Below are 13,271 nucleotides of genomic sequence, written 5' to 3' on the forward strand. Positions count from 1 at the left end.
AATTTTCATGAAGTATTTAGGCTTCAAAAAAGTTGAAAATTTTCATGAAGAAATTCGGATTCAAAAAAGTTTTCGCAAGGGGGGGGTGTTTCGTCTTTTTTCAACTTTTTCGTAAGGGGGGGGTGTTTCGTCTTTTTTCAACTTTTTCGTGAGGGGGGTGGGTCAATTGAAAATATTCATGAAGAAATTCGGCTTCAAAAAAGTTGAAAATTTTCATGAAGTATTTGGGCTTCAAAAAAGTTTAAAATTTTCATGAAGAAATTCGGCTTCAAAAACGTTGAAAATTTTCATGAAGAAATTCGGCTTCAAAAAAGTTTTCGTAAGGTGTAGGTGTTTCGTCTTTTTTCAACTTTTTCGTGAGGGGGGGTGTTTCGTCTTTTTTCAACTTTTTCGTAAGGTGGGGTGTTTCGTCTTTTTTCAACTTTTTCATAAGAGGGGGGTGTTTCGTCTTTTTTCAACTTTTTCGTGAGGGGGGGTGGGTCAATTGAAAGTATTCATGAAGAAATTCGGCTTCAAAAAAGTTGAAAATTTTCATGAAGTATTTGGGCTTCAAAAAAGTTTAAAATTTTCATGAAGAAATTCGGCTTCAAAAAGGTTGAAAATATTCATGAAGAAATTCGGCTTCAAAAAAGTTTAAAATTTTCATGAAGTATTGAGGCTTCAAAAAAGTTTAAAATTTTCATGAAGAAATTCGGCTTCAAAAAAGTTTTCGTAAGGGGGAGGTGTTTCGTCTTTTTTCAACTTTTTCGTGAGGGGGGGTGTTTCGTCTTTTTTCAACTTTTTCGTAAGGGGGGGGTGTTTCGTCTTTCTTCAACTTTTTCGTAAGAGGGGGGTGTTTCGTCTTTTTTCAACTTTTTCGTGAGGGGGGTGGGTCAATTGAAAGTATTCATGAAGAAATTCGGCTTCAAAAAAGTTGAAGATTTTCATGAAGTATTTGGGCTTCAAAAAAGTTGAAAATTTTCATGAAGAAATTCGGCTTCAAAAAAGTTTTCGTAAGGGGGAGGTGTTTCGTCTTTTTTCAACTTTTTCGTGAGGGGGGTGGGTCAATTGAAAGTATTCATGAAGAAATTCGGCTTCAAAAAAGTTTTCGTAAGGGGGAGGTGTTTCGTCTTTTTTCAACTTTTTCGTGAGGGGGGTGGGTCAATTGAAAATATTCATGAAGAAATTCGGCTTCAAAAAAGTTGAAAATTTTCATGAAGTATTTGGGCTTCAAAAAAGTTTAAAATTTTCATGAAGAAATTCGGCTTCAAAAAGGTTGAAAATATTCATAAAGAAATTCAGCTTCAAAAAAAATTAAAATTTTCATGTAGTATTTAGGCTTCAAAAAAGTTGAAAATTTTCATGAAGAAATTCGGCTTCAAAAAGGTTGAAAATATTCATGAAGAAATTCGGCTTCAAAAAAGTTTAAAATTTTCATGAAGTATTGAGGCTTCAAAAAAGTTTAAAATTTTCATGAAGAAATTCGGCTTCAAAAAAGATGAACATTTTCATGAAGTATTTGGGCTTCGAAAAAGTTGAAAATTTTAATGAAGAAATTCGTCTTCAAAAAAGTTTTCGCAAGGGGGGTGTTTCGTCTTTTTTCAACTTTTTCGTGAGGGGGGGTGTTTCCTCTTTTTTCAACTTTTTCATATGGGGGGGTTGGTCAATTGAAATTTTTCATGAAGTATTTGGGCTTCAAAAAAGTTGAAAATTTTCATGAAGTATTTGGGCTTCAAAAAAGTTGAAAATTTTCATGAAGAAATTCGGCTTCAAAAAAGTTGAACGTTTTCATGAAGTATTTGGGCTTCAAAAAAGTTGAAAATTTTCATGAAGTATTTGGGCTCCAAAAAAGTTGAAAATATTCATGAGGAAATTCGGCTTCAAAAAAGTTTAAAATTTTCATGAAGTATTTGGGCTTCAAAAAAGTTGAAAATTTTCATGAAGTATTTGGGCTTCAAAAAAGTTGAAAATATTCATGAAGAAATTCGGCTTCAAAAAAGTTGAAAATTTTCATGAAGTATTTGGGCTTCAAAATTTTTTTAAATATTCATGAAGAAATTCGGCTTCAAAAAAGTTGAAAATTTTCATGAAGTATTTGGGCTTCAAAAAAGTTTAAAATTTTCATGAAGAAATTCGGCTTCAAAAAGGTTGAAAATATTCATAAAGAAATTCAGCTTCAAAAAAAATTAAAATTTTCATGTAGTATTTAGGCTTCAAAAAAGTTGAAAATTTTCATGAAGAAATTCGGCTTCAAAAAGGTTGAAAATATTCATGAAGAAATTCGGCTTCAAAAAAGTTTAAAATTTTCATGAAGTATTGAGGCTTCAAAAAAGTTTAAAATTTTCATGAAGAAATTCGGCTTCAAAAAAGATGAACATTTTCATGAAGTATTTGGGCTTCGAAAAAGTTGAAAATTTTAATGAAGAAATTCGTCTTCAAAAAAGTTTTCGCAAGGGGGGTGTTTCGTCTTTTTTCAACTTTTTCGTGAGGGGGGGTGTTTCCTCTTTTTTCAACTTTTTCATATGGGGGGGTTGGTCAATTGAAATTTTTCATGAAGTATTTGGGCTTCAAAAAAGTTGAAAATTTTCATGAAGTATTTGGGCTTCAAAAAAGTTGAAAATTTTCATGAAGAAATTCGGCTTCAAAAAAGTTGAACGTTTTCATGAAGTATTTGGGCTTCAAAAAAGTTGAAAATTTTCATGAAGTATTTGGGCTCCAAAAAAGTTGAAAATATTCATGAGGAAATTCGGCTTCAAAAAAGTTTAAAATTTTCATGAAGTATTTGGGCTTCAAAAAAGTTGAAAATTTTCATGAAGTATTTGGGCTTCAAAAAAGTTGAAAATATTCATGAAGAAATTCGGCTTCAAAAAAGTTGAAAATTTTCATGAAGTATTTGGGCTTCAAAATTTTTTTAAATTTTCATGAAGAAATTCGGCTTCAAAAAAGTTGAAAATTTTCATGAAGTATTTGGGCTTCAAAAAAGTTGAAAATTTTCATGAAGTATTTGGGCTTCAAAAAAGTTGAAAATATTCATGAAGAAATTTGGCTTCAAAACAGTTGAAAATTTTCATGAAGAAATTCGGCTTCAAAAAAGTTTTCGCAAGGGGGGGGTGTTTCGTCTTTTTTCAACTTTTTCGTAAGGGGGGGGTGTTTCGTCTTTTTTCAACTTTTTCGTAAGAGGGGGGTGTTTCGTCTTTTTTCAACTTTTTCGTGAGGGGGGTGGGTCAATTGAAAGTATTCATGAAGAAATTCGGCTTCAAAAAAGATGAACATTTTCATGAAGTATTTGGACTTCGAAAAAGTTGAAAATTTTAATGAAGAAATTCGTCTTCAAAAAAGTTTTCGCAAGGGGGGTGTTTCGTCTTTTTTCAACTTTTTCGTGAGGGGGGGTGTTTCCTCTTTTTTCAACTTTTTCATATGGGGGGGTTGGTCAATTGAAATTTTTCATGAAGTATTTGGGCTTCAAAAAAGTTGAAAATTTTCATGAAGTATTTGGGCTTCAAAAAAGTTGAAAATTTTCATGAAGAAATTCGGCTTCAAAAAAGTTGAACGTTTTCATGAAGTATTTGGGCTTCAAAAAAGTTGAAAATTTTCATGAAGTATTTGGGCTTCAAAAAAGTTGAAAATATTCATGAAGAAATTCGGCTTCAAAAAAGTTGAAAATTTTCATGAAGTATTTGGGCTTCAAAAAAGTTGAAAATTTTCATGAAGTATTTGGGCTTCAAAAAAGTTGAAAATATTCATGAAGAAATTCGGCTTCAAAAAAGTTGAAAATTTTCATGAAGTATTTGGGCTTCAAAATTTTTTTAAATTTTCATGAAGAAATTCGGCTTCAAAAAAGTTGAAAATTTTCATGAAGTATTTGGGCTTCAAAAAAGTTGAAAATTTTCATGAAGTATTTGGGCTTCAAAAAAGTTGAAAATATTCATGAAGAAATTCGGCTTCAAAAAAGTTTTCGCAAGGGGGGGGTGTTTCGTCTTTTTTCAACTTTTTCGTAAGGGGGGGGTGTTTCGTCTTTTTTCAACTTTTTCGTAAGAGGGGGGTGTTTCGTCTTTTTTCAACTTTTTCGTGAGGGGGGTGGGTCAATTGAAAGTATTCATGAAGAAATTCGGCTTCAAAAAAGTTGAAAATTTTCATGAAGAAATTCGGCTTCAAAAAAGTTGAAAATTTTCATGAAGTATTTGGGCTTCAAAAAAGTTGAAAATTTTCATTAAGAAATTCGGCTTCAAAAAAGTTAAAAATTTTCATGAAGAAATTCGGCTTCAAAAAAGTTGAAAATTTTCATGAAGTATTTGGGCTTGAAATTTTTTTTAAATTTTCATGAAGAAATTCAGCTTCAAAAAAGTTGAAAATTTTCATGAAGAAATTCGGCTTCAAAAAAGTTTAAAATTTTCATGAAGAAATTCGGCTTCAAAAAAGTTGAAAATTTTCATGAAGTATTTGGGCTTCAAAAAAGTTGAAAATTTTCATGAAGTATTTGGGCTTGAAATTTTTTTTAAATTTTCATGAAGAAATTCAGCTTCAAAAAAGTTGAAAATTTTCATGAAGAAATTCGGCTTCAAAAAAGTTTAAAATTTTCATGAAGAAATTCGGCTTCAAAAAAGTTGAAAATTTTCATGAAGTATTTGGGCTTCAAAAAAGTTGAAAATTTTCATGAAGAAATTCGGCTTCAAAAAAGTTGAAAATTTTCATGAAGTATTTGGGCTTCAAAAAAGTTTAAAATTTTCATGAAGAAATTCGGCTTCAAAAAAGTTGAAAATTTTCATGAAGTATTTGGGCTTGAAAACTTTTTTAAATTTTCATGAAGAAATTCGGCTTCAAAAAAGTTTAAAATTTTCATGAAGTAATTCGGCTTCAAAACAGTTGAAAATTTTCATGAAGTATTTGGGCTTCAAAAAAGTTGAAAATTTTCATGGAGAAATTCGGCTTCAAAAAAGTTGAACGTTTTCATGAAGTATTTGGGCTTCAAAAAAGTTGAAAATTTTCATGAAGTATTTGGGCTTCAAAAAAGTTGAAAATATTCATGAAGAAATTCGGCTTCAAAAAAGTTGAAAATTTTCATGAAGTATTTGGGCTTCAAAATTTTTTTAAATTTTCATGAAGAAATTCGGCTTCAAAAAAGTTGAAAATTTTCATGAAGTATTTGGGCTTCAAAAAAGTTTAAAATTTTCATGAAGAAATTCGGCTTCAAAAAAGTTGAAAATTTTCATGAAGAAATTTGGCTTCAAAACAGTTGAATATTTTCATGAAGAAATTCGGCTTCAAAAAAGTTTTCGCAAGGGGGGGGTGTTTCGTCTTTTTTCAACTTTTTCGTAAGGGGGGGTGTTTCGTCTTTTTTCAACTTTTTCGTAAGAGGGGGTGTTTCGTCTTTTTTCAACTTTTACGTGAGGGGGGTGGGTCAATTGAAAGTATTCATGAAGAAATTCAGCTTCAAAAAAGTTGAAAATTTTCATGAAGAAATTCGGCTTCAAAAAAGTTGAAAATTTTCATGAAGTATTTGGGCTTCAAAAAAGTTGAAAATTTTCATGAAGAAATTCGGCTTCAAAAAAGTTGAAAATTTTCATGAAGTATTTGGGCTTGAAAATTTTTTTAAATTTTCATGAAGAAATTCGGCTTCAAAAAAGTTTAAAATTTTCATGAAGTAATTCGGCTTCAAAACAGTTGAAAATTTTCATGAAGTATTTGGGCTTCAAAAAAGTTGAAAATTTTCATGAAGAAATTCGGCTTCAAAAAAGTTGAACGTTTTCATGAAGTATTTGGGCTTCAAAAAAGTTGAAAATTTTCATGAAGTATTTGGGCTTCAAAAAAGTTGAAAATATTCATGAAGAAATTCGGCTTCAAAAAAGTTGAAAATTTTCATGAAGAATTTGGGCTTCAAAATTTTTTTAAATTTTCATGAAGAAATTCGGCTTCAAAAAAGTTGAAAATTTTCATGAAGTATTTGGGCTTCAAAAAAGTTGAAAATTTTCATGAAGAAATTCGGCTTCAAAAAAGTTGAAAATTTTCATGAAGAAATTTGGCTTCAAAACAGTTGAAAATTTTCATGAAGAAATTCGGCTTCAAAAAAGTTTTCGCAAGGGGGGGGTGTTTCGTCTTTTTTCAACTTTTTCGTAAGGGGGGGGTGTTTCGTCTTTTTTCAACTTTTTCGTAAGAGGGGGGTGTTTCGTCTTTTTTCAACTTTTTCGTGAGGGGGGTGGGTCAATTGAAAGTATTCATGAAGAAATTCAGCTTCAAAAAAGTTGAAAATTTTCATGAAGAAATTCGGCTTCAAAAAAGTTGAAAATTTTCATGAAGTATTTGGGCTTCAAAAAAGTTGAAAATTTTCATGAAGAAATTCGGCTTCAAAAAAGTTGAAAATTTTCATGAAGTATTTGGGCTTGAAATTTTTTTTAAATTTTCATGAACAAATTCGGCTTCAAAAAAGTTGAAAATTTTCATAAAGAAATTCGGCTTCAAAAAAGTTGAAAATTTTCATGAAGTATTTGGGCTTGAAAATTTTTTTAAATTTTCATGAAGAAATTCGGCTTCAAAAAAGTTTAAAATTTTCATGAAGTAATTCGGCTTCAAAACAGTTGAAAATTTTCATGAAGTATTTGGGCTTCAAAAAAGTTGAAAATTTTCATGAAGAAATTCGGCTTCAAAAAAGTTGAACGTTTTCATGAAGTATTTGGGCTTCAAAAAAGTTGAAAATTTTCATGAAGTATTTGGGCTTCAAAAAAGTTGAAAATATTCATGAAGAAATTCGGCTTCAAAAAAGTTGAAAATTTTCATGAAGTATTTGGGCTTCAAAATTTTTTTAAATTTTCATGAAGAAATTCGGCTTCAAAAAAGTTGAAAATTTTCATGAAGTATTTGGGCTTCAAAAAAGTTGAAAATTTTCATGAAGTATTTGGGCTTCAAAAAAGTTGAAAATATTCATGAAGAAATTTGGCTTCAAAAAAGTTGAAAATTTTCATGAAGAAATTCGGCTTCAAAAAAGTTTTCGCAAGGGGGGGGTGTTTCGTCTTTTTTCAACTTTTTCGTAAGAGGGGGGTGTTTCGTCTTTTTTCAACTTTTTCGTGAGGGGGGTGGGTCAATTGAAAGTATTCATGAAGAAATTCGGCTTCAAAAAAGTTGAAAATTTTCATAAAGAAATTCGGCTTCAAAAAAGTTGAAAATTTTCATGAAGTATTTGGGCTTCAAAAAAGTTGAAAATTTTCATTAAGAAATTCGGTTTCAAAAAAGTTTAAAATTTTCATGAAGAAATTCGGCTTCAAAAAAGTTTAAAATTTTCATGAAGTATTTGGGCTTGAAATTTTTTTTAAATTTTCATGAAGAAATTCGGCTTCAAAAAAGTTTAAAATTTTCATGAAGTAATTCGGCTTCAAAACAGTTGAAAATTTTCATGAAGTATTTGGGCTTCAAAAAAGTTGAAAATTTTCATGAAGTATTTGGGCTTCAAAAAAGTTGAAAATTTTCATTAAGAAATTCGGTTTCAAAAAAGTTTAAAATTTTCATGAAGAAATTCGGCTTCAAAAAAGTTGAAAATTTTCATGAAGTATTTGGGCTTGAAATTTTTTTTAAATTTTCATGAAGAAATTCGGCTTCAAAAAAGTTTAAAATTTTCATGAAGTAATTCGGCTTCAAAACAGTTGAAAATTTTCATGAAGTATTTGGGCTTCAAAAAAGTTGAAAATTTTCATGAAGAAATTCGGCTTCAAAAAAGTTGAACGTTTTCATGAAGTATTTGGGCTTCAAAAAAGTTGAAAATTTTCATGAAGAAATTCGGCTTCAAAAAAGTTGAAAATTTTCATGAAGTATTTGGGCTTCAAAATTTTTTTAAATTTTCATGAAGAAATTCGGCTTCAAAAAAGTTGAAAATTTTCATGAAGTATTTGGGCTTCAAAAAAGTTGAAAATTTTCATGAAGTATTTGGGCTTCAAAAAAGTTGAAAATATTCATGAAGAAATTTGGCTTCAAAACAGTTGAAAATTTTCATGAAGAAATTCGGCTTCAAAAAAGTTTTCGCAAGGGGGGGGTGTTTTGTCTTTTTTCAACTTTTTCGTAAGAGGGGGGTGTTTCGTCTTTTTTCAACTTTTTCGTGAGGGGGGTGGGTCAATTGAAAGTATTCATGAAGAAATTCGGCTTCAAAAAAGTTGAAAATTTTCATGAAGAAATTCGGCTTCAAAAAAGTTGAAAATTTTCATGAAGTATTTGGGCTTCAAAAAAGTTGAAAATTTTCATTAAGAAATTCGGCTTCAAAAAAGTTTAAAATTTTCATGAAGAAATTCGGCTTCAAAAAAGTTGAAAATTTTCATGAAGTATTTGGGCTTGAAATTTTTTTTAAATTTTCATGAAGAAATTCGGCTTCAAAAAAGTTGAAAATTTTCATGAAGAAATTCGGCTTCAAAAAAGTTGAAAATTTTCATGAAGTATTTGGGCTTCAAAAAAGTTGAAAATTTTCATTAAGAAATTCGGTTTCAAAAAAGTTTAAAATTTTCATGAAGAAATTCGGCTTCAAAAAAGTTGAAAATTTTCATGAAGTATTTGGGCTTCAAAAAAGTTGAAAATTTTCATGAAGAAATTCGGCTTCAAAAAAGTTTTCGCAAGGGGGGGGGTGTTTCGTCTTTTTTCAACTTTTTCGTAAGGGGGGGGTGTGTCGTCTTTTTTCAACTTTTTCGTTAGCGGGGGTGGGTCAATTGAAAATTTTCATGAAGAAATTTGGCTTCAAAAAAGATGAAAATTTTCATGAAGTATTTGGGCTTCAAAAAAGTTGAAAATTTTCATGAAGAAATTCGGCTTCAAAAAAGTTGAAAATTTTCATGAAGTATTTGGGCTTCAAAAAAGTTGAAAATTTTCATTAAGAAATTCGGCTTCAAAAAAGTTTAAAATTTTCATGAAGAAATTCGGCTTCAAAAAAGTTGAAAATTTTCATGAAGTATTTGGGCTTGAAATTTTTTTTATATTTTCATGACGAAATTCGGATTCAAAAAAGTTTAAAATTTTCATGAAGAAATTCGGCTTCAAAAAAGTTGAAAATGTTCATGAAGTATTTGGGCTTCAAAAAAGTTGAAAATTTTCATGAAGAAATTCGGCTTCAAAAAAGTTTTCGCAAAGGGGGGGGTGTTTCGTCTTTTTTCAACTTTTTCGTAAGGGGGGGGTGTGTCGTCTTTTTTCAACTTTTTCGTTAGCGGGGGTGGGTCAATTGAAAATTTTCATGAAGAAATTTGGCTTCAAAAAAGATGAAAATTTTCATGAAGTATTTGGGCTTCAAAAAAGTTGAAAATTTTCATGAAGAAATTCGGCTTCAAAAAAGTTGAAAATTTTCATGAAGTATTTGGGCTTCAAAAAAGTTGAAAATTTTCATTAAGAAATTCGGCTTCAAAAAAGTTTAAAACTTTCATGAAGAAATTCGGCATCAAAAAAGTTGAAAATTTTCATGAAGAAATTCGGCTTCAAAAAAGTTGAAAATTTTCATGAAGAAATTCGGCTTCAAAAAAGTTGAAAATTTTCATGAAGTATTTGGGCTTCAAAAAAGTTGAAAATTTTCATTAAGAAATTCTGCTTCAAAAAAGTTTAAAATTTTCATGAAGAAATTCGGCTTCAAAAAAGTTGAAAATTTTCATGAAGTATTTGGGCTTGAAATTTTTTTTAAATTTTCATGACGAAATTCGGCTTCAAAAAAGTTTAAAATTTTCATGAAGAAATTCGGCTTCAAAACAGTTGAAAATTTTCATGAAGTATTTGGGCTTCAAAAAAGTTGAAAATTTTCATGAAGAAATTCGGCTTCAAAAAAGTTTTTGCAAGGGGGGGGTGTTTCGTCTTTTTTCAACTTTTTCGTAAGGGGGGGGTGTTTCGTCTTTTTTCAACTTTTTCGTAAGAGGGGTGTGTTTCGTCTTTTTTCAACTTTTTCGTGAGGGGGTGGGTCAATTGAAAATATTCATGAAGAAATTCGGCTTCAAAAAAGTTTTCGTAAGGGGGGGGTGTTTCGTCTTTTTTCAACTTTTTCGTAAGGGGGGGGTGTTTCGTCTTTTTTCAACTTTTTCGTAAGGGGTGGGTGTTTCGTCTTTTTTCAACTTTTTCGTAAGGGGGGGTGTTTCGTCTTTTTTCAACTTTTTCGTAAGAGGGGGGTGTTTCGTCTTTTTTCAACTTTTTCGTAAGAGGGGGGAGTTTCGTCTTTTTTCAACTTTTTCGTGAGGGGGGTGGGTCAATTGAAAGTATTCATGAAGAAATTCGGCTTCAAAAAAGTTGAAAATTTTCATGAAGTATTTGTGCTTCAAAAAAGTTGAACATTTTCATGAAGAAATTCGGCTTCAAAAAAGTTTTCGCGAGGGGGGGGTGTTTCGTCTTTTTTCAACTTTTTCGTAAGGGGGGGGTGTTTCGTCTTTTTTCAACTTTTTCGTAAGGGGGGGTGTTTCGTCTTTTTTCAACTTTTTCGTAAGAGGGGGGTGTTTCGTCTTTTTTGAACTTTTTCGTGAGGGGGGGTGGGTCAATTGAAAATATTCATGAAGAAATTCGGCTTCAAAAAAGTTGAACATTTTCATGAAGTATTTGGGCTTCAAAAAAGTTTTCGCAAGGGGGGGGTGTTTCGTCTTTTTTCAACTTTTTCGTAAGGGGGGGGTGTTTCGTCTTTTTTCAACTTTTTCGTAAGAGGGGTGTGTTTCGTCTTTTTTCAACTTTTTCGTGAGGGGGTGGGTCAATTGAAAATATTCATGAAGAAATTCGGTTTCAAAAAAGTTTTTGCAAGGGGGGGGTGTTTCGTCTTTTTTAAACTTTTTCGTAAGGGGGGGGGTGTTTCGTCTTTTTTCAACTTTTTCGTAAGGGGGGAGTTTCGTCTTTTTTCAACTTTTTCGTGAGGGGGGTGGGTCAATTGAAAGTATTCATGAAGAAATTCGGCTTCAAAAAAGTTGAAAATTTTCATGAAGTATTTGGGCTTCAAAAAAGTTGAAAATTTTCATGAAGAAATTCGGCTTCAAAAAAGTTTTCGCGAGGGGGGGGTGTTTCGTCTTTTTTCAACTTTTTCGTAAGGGGGGGGGGTGTTTCGTCTTTTTTCAACTTTTTCGTAAGGGGGGGTGTTTCGTCTTTTTTCAACTTTTTCGTAAGAGGGGGGTGTTTCGTCTTTTTTCAACTTTTTCGTGAGGGGGGGTGGGTCAATTGAAAATATTCATGAAGAAATTCGGCTTCAAAAAAGTTGAAAATTTTCATGAAGTATTTGGGCTTCAAAAAAGTTGAAAATTTTCATGAAGAAATTCGGCTTCAAAAAAGATGAACGTTTTCATGAAGTATTTGGGCTTCAAAAAAGTTGAAAATTTTCATGAAGTATTTGGGCTTCAAAAAAGTTGAAAATTTTCATGAAGTATTTGTGCTTCAAAAAAGTTGAAAATATTCATGAAGAAATTCGGCTTCAAAACAGTTGAAAATTTTCATGAAGAAATTCGGCTTCAAAAAAGTTTTCGCAAGGGGGGGGTGTTTCGTCTTTTTTCAACTTTTTCGTAAGGGGGGGTGTTTCGTCTTTTTTCAACTTTTCGTAAATGGGGGGTGTTTCGTCTTTTTTCAACTTTTTCGTGAGGGGGTGGGTCAATTGAAAATATTCATGAAGAAATTCGGCTTCAAAAAAGTTTTCGCAAGGGGGGGGGGGTGTTTCGTCTTTTTTCAACTTTTTCGTAAGGGGGGGGTGTGTCGTCTTTTTTCAACTTTTTCGTTAGCGGGGGTGGGTCAATTGAAAATATTCATGAAGAAATTTGGCTTCAAAAAAGATGACAATTTTCATGAAGTATTTGGGCTTCAAAAAAGTTGAAAATTTTCATGAAGTATTTGGGCTTCAAAAAAGTTGAAAATTTTCATTAAGAAATTCGGCTTCAAAAAAGTTGAAAATTTTCATGAAGTATTTGTGCTTCAAAAAAGTTGAAAATATTCATGAAGAAATTCGGCTTCAAAACAGTTGAAAATTTTCATGAAGAAATTCGGCTTCAAAAAAGTTTTCGCAAGGGGGGGGTGTTTCGTCTTTTTTCAACTTTTTCGTAAGGGGGGGTGTTTCGTCTTTTTTCAACTTTTCGTAAGAGGGGGGTGTTTCGTCTTTTTTCAACTTTTTCGTGAGGGGGTGGGTCAATTGAAAATATTCATGAAGAAATTCGGCTTCAAAAAAGATGACAATTTTCATGAAGTATTTGGGCTTCAAAAAAGTTGAAAATTTTCATGAAGAAATTCGGCTTCAAAAAAGTTGAAAATTTTCATGAAGTATTTGGGCTTCAAAAAAGTTGAAAATTTTCATTAAGAAATTCGGCTTCAAAAAAGTTTTCGCGAGGGGGGGGTGTTTAGTCTTTTTTCAACTTTTTCGTAAGGGGGGGGGTGTTTCGTCTTTTTTCAACTTTTTCGTAAGGGGGGGTGTTTCGTCTTTTTTCAACTTTTTCGTAAGAGGGGGGTGTTTCGTCTTTTTTCAACTTTTTCGTGAGGGGGGGTGGGTCAATTGAAAATATTCATGAAGATATTCGGCTTCAAAAAAGTTGAAAATTTTCATGAAGTGTTTGGGCTTCAAAAATGTTTTAAATTTTCATGAAGAAATTCGGCTTCAAAAAAGTTTAAAATTTTCATGAAGAAATTCGGCTTCAAAAAAAATGAACATTTTCATGAAGTATTTGGGCTTCGAAAAAGTTGAAAATTTTAATGAAGAAATTCGTCTTCAAAAAAGTTTTCGCAAGGGGGGGTGTTTCGTCTTTTTTCAACTTTTTCGTGAGGGGGGGTGTTTCCTCTTTTTTCAACTTTTTCATATGGGGGGGTTGGTCAATTGAAATTTTTCATGAAGTATTTGGGCTTCAAAAAAGTTGAAAATTTTCATGAAGTATTTGGGCTTCAAAAAAGTTGAAAATTTTCATGAAGAAATTCGGCTTCAAAAAAGTTGAACGCTTTCATGAAGTATTTGGGCTTCAAAAAAGTTGAAAATTTTCATGAAGTATTTGGGCTTCAAAAAAGTTGAAAATATTCATGAAGAAATTCGGCTTCAAAAAAGTTGAAAATTTTCATGAAGTATTTGGGCTTCAAAATTTTTTAAAATTTTCATGAAGAAATTCGGCTTCAAAAAAGTTGAAAATTTTCATGAAGTATTTGTGCTTCAAAAAAGTTGAAAATTTTCATGAAGTATTTGGGCTTCAAAAAAGTTGAAAATATTCATGAAGAAATTTGGCTTCAAAACAGTTGAAAATTTTCATGAAGAAATTCGGCTTCAAAAAAGTTTTCGCAAGTGAGGTGTGTTTCGTCTTTTTTCAACTTTTTCGTAAGGGGGGGGTGTTTCGTCTTTTTTCAACTTTTTCGTAAGA

Source organism: Labrus mixtus, unplaced genomic scaffold (genome assembly GCF_963584025.1).
Source record: "Labrus mixtus unplaced genomic scaffold, fLabMix1.1 SCAFFOLD_36, whole genome shotgun sequence".
In the NCBI taxonomy this organism is placed as follows: domain Eukaryota; kingdom Metazoa; phylum Chordata; class Actinopteri; order Labriformes; family Labridae; genus Labrus; species Labrus mixtus.